Raw genomic sequence first — 4,544 nt, 5'->3', positions numbered from 1 at the left:
TAAAAAAAAAAAAATATATATATATATATATATATATATATATATATATATATATATATATATATATATATATATATATATATATATATATATATATATATATATATGTTGCAGCTGCAGTCTCCCAAAACGCCACCACAACGACGACGACAGAGAAACCACGCAAATCCAACGTTCTTTTTAGGCACAGGTATTTAATTTGATCGAGTTACCATATATATATATATATATATATATATATATATATATATATATATATATATATATATATATATATATATATATATATATATATATATATATATATATATATATTTATTTATTTATATAAAAAGGCAGGCGAGTATGTGTAAGGTCAACATAACATTTTAACAACTCGCATTATCAGATATTCTGTATTAAATTCCGAAGACATTTGACTGACATTTCGGAGGAGGCTGTTCGTAACCAATCAGAGGGACTCCAGCGGTTTCGGTGGTAGCACGTCCTGTCTTTCATTTGACGCGGTATCTCTTCCTGTGACGTCACACACCGCTCCAGGAAGCAGTGTACGGTTCCAGCACGTCGCCTTCCAGCAGTCCACTGACAGAGTTGGCAGCAATGATGTGTTGAAATACTTCTCCCAGCCCGTTAACCAATCAAAACGGAGCTTATGAAATATGATGTTCGGTGCAGAAACCTGAACTGTCACTTCTCAGGAGAGCTTTTCGTTATAAATAGCGAGACAATGGAGCGGGTGTGTGCAGAGTGTGCTCGCAACGCCCAGAAAACAAGAGGAATAGACGATTTGGAGTGCACGCACACCTCGACTCTGGTGCATCAAGACACGTTTACCACCAGAAGGAGAAAGAGAGATACGGCGGCGATCTCCACAAAGAAGAGACTGTCTGCGCCCAGTTCTCCAGAGACTCGCAGATACTAACAGAAGACTCTTGGAGCTCTGGTGTCTGGCTGGCATCATGGGCATCTTTCTCAGCACACTCCACGAGGCGCTGAAGAGCTTCTATGGCCTTGAAGCCCGGATCCTGATGCTGGGGCTGGACGCCGCTGGCAAAACCACCATAGTCTACAAGCTGAAGCTGAACGAGACTGTGACCACCATCCCCACCATCGGCTTCAACGTGGAAACGGTGGAGCCCATGAAGGGTGTGACCTTCACTGTATGGGACGTGGGCGGCCAAACCAAGATCCGAGCCCTGTGGAAGCACTACTTCACCAACACAGACGGGCTGCTCTTTGTGGTGGACAGCGCCGACCCTGAGCGCTTCGAGGAGTCCCGGTCAGAGCTGGACGCTATCTTCGAGAATGATGAGATGCGGGGTGTGCCGCTGGTGGTCCTGGCCAACAAGCAGGACCTTCCTGGAGCACGGAGTCCCTCGGCGCTAGTGGAGGAGCTGGGGCTGCGGAAGCTGCTGGGCCACGAGTGGCACATGCAGGCCTGCTGTGCCACCAATGGCGAGGGGCTGGTGGAAGGACTGGAGAAGCTGTCGGAGATGGTAAAGCAGTGCAGGAAGAATATGCCTAGATGGTGAAGCAGCGAAAGGAAACCAGACTGTTCTAAGCGTCCAGCAGGTGTACTGGCATGGTGGTATTCAGGGCACGTATGTCAAGATGAATAACCACCAACCAATCAGCTAGCACCTGTGCACTTTTTAATATAGCAATTAATTGTGGTCTTCTGCCTGTTTCACGGGCTCCCGTGTTTAACAACTATGGCTACTGAGGCACACAGAGACAAAGTGAAGTGTCCAAGATCACACATGGTGAAGTAGGGTAAGGTAGACTACAAGTCGTCTGCTTCCACAATGGACAACCTAACCACTAATGATATCGCTTACCTGGGGCCTTTGTTGGCACAGATTTGCACTGTTGGCAAATAGAATTACAGCAGCTGGAATGCCAGATGTTTAATTGACAGTCTGAATTTCGATTACTTTGAAAGTTCAATCGGACTTCTACCAAGACGTACTGAGACATGTGGTGAAAGACAAGAGCACACAAGGGATGTTCCAGCGTGTTCTTTCTCTATTTCTTGACATCTACTTCTGTTTAAGGGACAATACTCAAAAAGTACGATGACAAGCTGTTTGTAGGTGTACATGTGTTCAGAGGCAGCCTGATTGGTGTAATGGCAAGTGGTATATGAACAGAACAGATGTATATAATCTGCACAAATATACTCTGTATTTACGGCATGTATAAATCAATGAAGGTGTGCATATATGCAGATGAAGCATTCCATGAGCCACATTCCTTTATAACTGCAAGTGGTTTATATGGGGAATAGATAATTGATTCCCTATCCTAATGCGTAGTATTTCTAAAACTATTTGCTACCTGTATAGTTTCTAAGCACTTCCATATCGTTCATGACTCCATCAAGGTGTCGTTCCTTTTTAGGGGAACACACTGTGTGTGCTAAAATATCAAACGTTGAATGGAAAAAGGGCAACTACAAGTCACATAATGCAAAATGCAGTTGAAGAAGAAGACTGAACTGGCTGAAGGCCTTGTTCATGGCCAGGTGTTCAAAGTCAACCTGATTGGTGAGGTGCCAGGTATTAGATGTACCGAACGGAGTCATATCATTTGCACTAACTTGCCCTATGTTTACTTCATGTGTAAGTCAATGAAAGAGTGCATATATGGAGCTAAGCTGTCCATGAGGTACATTCCTTTATAACTGCTAGTGCTTAATAGGTAATTCCTAACGCGAAATATGTCTAAAAATCTTTGTAACCTGCATAGCTACCAAGTATCTCCAAATCATGTGTGGGTCCCATCAATCTGTCGTGGACTTTAGACAAACATCCTTTGTGTGCTGCAATAGCACACATTGAATGGAGAAAGGACAACTACATGTCCCATAATGCAAAGTGCGGTTGAAGACAGGGTTCCACTAGGGCACTAGACAGCTATGACTCATATGGGCGAATAAGTGTGACTTCTGCATATTAACTCCACTGGTAGAAAAGGTGTGTATGTTGTGTGTGCCTAAATTGTCAAGAGTTTGTTTGTATCTGTGTGTGTGACAACCATTGGCTCGGTGCGTGTGTAGGTTTGTGTTTATTGCAAACGTTTGCTTCTGTATGTTTAAGGGCTTGTATTTTTGGGATTATGTTGTAGGGTGCGGGAGAGATAGGTTACTTATGAGTGTGCTTGGGTCTGCATTTGAACATTGTTAGAGTACTAATTGGTGTCTGTGTGCGTTTGTGTCTCTACAAGTGTTTCAGTGAGACCAGTTTTTGAGTTTATGCAGATGTCGGAGCCGCCGAGTGTCATAAGTCCAGGCATCATGGGCTGCTCCAGTCTAGGTTTTATCTTTACATTCTGGGACTTGTAGTACTCTTGTTTATTCTATTGTAAAACAAGACTACAATCCCCAGAATAAAAAACAAAAAAGCTGGACTGGAGCAGCACATCACACCTGGGCCGGGGAATTTTGGTAGCTAAGACACATAGCCTGCCGTTTGCTGCCCTGGCTTTATAACTAACAGCACCATGTCTGCTAGGATTTTTTAGCCTGCTCTTATAGTGTTAAAAGTACAACTACAAGTCCCAGAATGCAACCTACCCTTTGCTTAGCCAGGATTAGTTTACAGAGGCGCGCAGGATATCAGATCACTGGCTTGCAGAAATTTTAACAAATAGATGGAAATCACAAACAAGCAAATCATCAGGCGACACCACACACACACACAGGCTGCACTGAAATATTCAAGTTGTCATATCTTATTAAGGAAGTGAACAACGATTTAACAGTGGGGGAGCTCTGGGTTCATATAGCTGCAATGAGGGGAAGTATTTTTTCACTGATGCATTCTGAGATTAATTTATATTGTGTCAATGAAACAGCGTATGTTCTATACCAGATCCTCTTTCAAACCGATTCATTTTCATAAAATGTATTGACAATATGTTAGTCGACAATAAATATGAAGAACAATAAAGTACATTATAACTCTTGTTATAAATACAATTACGAATAATATGAATAGGGAAAACATATATGTGGCATTGGAAGTTCACACCGATTTCTGAATCTTGTGTTGTCTTAATTTACAAAGCAAAATATATTCTTGAATAGTATTTTGTATTTTCCTGCTGTATTCCAGGTTATTTTTTGTACTGCTATTTTTTTAATTCACGGTTATTATTATATAAAGTTCTGTATTATTGCACTTTTGTTTTGAATTTTGATAAAGGGAAATCTTTTTTTCCCCCTAAAATAAAAATAAAACACATTTGAAGTTACTGCATGATGTCTCTGTTTATTTGAAGATGAGTGAATGAAAGACCGAGCATTTGCTAGAATAAACACTGCACACAGGCACCAAAACAGCTCACTGTGCTCCCAAGAACCCAGGGAGGTAGCAGAAACCATACTTATTCACTGGCTCAACTGATAGTCCAGGGATTAACCTTATCTGGTTCATGCCAGGCATGCTGACTGCATTACAGGCTTTAAGGCCGGCCTCTCGCCCGTTATGGTCGCTTCATGGCATATGTTCCCATTCTTCCCGAGTATCACTAAAGCTAAACAC

General features: G+C 42.0%; 1 pseudogene; it reads left to right on the top strand.

Moving 5' to 3' along the window:
- Positions 1-619: 619 nt before the first annotated feature.
- Positions 620-4,248, top strand: LOC144756033 (uncharacterized; annotated as a pseudogene).
- Positions 4,249-4,544: the final 296 nt, after the last annotated feature.

The sequence above is a fragment of the Lissotriton helveticus genome, chromosome 5_1, assembly GCF_964261635.1.
Source record: "Lissotriton helveticus chromosome 5_1, aLisHel1.1, whole genome shotgun sequence".
In the NCBI taxonomy this organism is placed as follows: Eukaryota; Metazoa; Chordata; class Amphibia; order Caudata; family Salamandridae; genus Lissotriton; species Lissotriton helveticus.
Note: the sequence above shows the minus strand (reverse complement) of the source record. Positions and strands in the feature narration are given on the sequence as shown.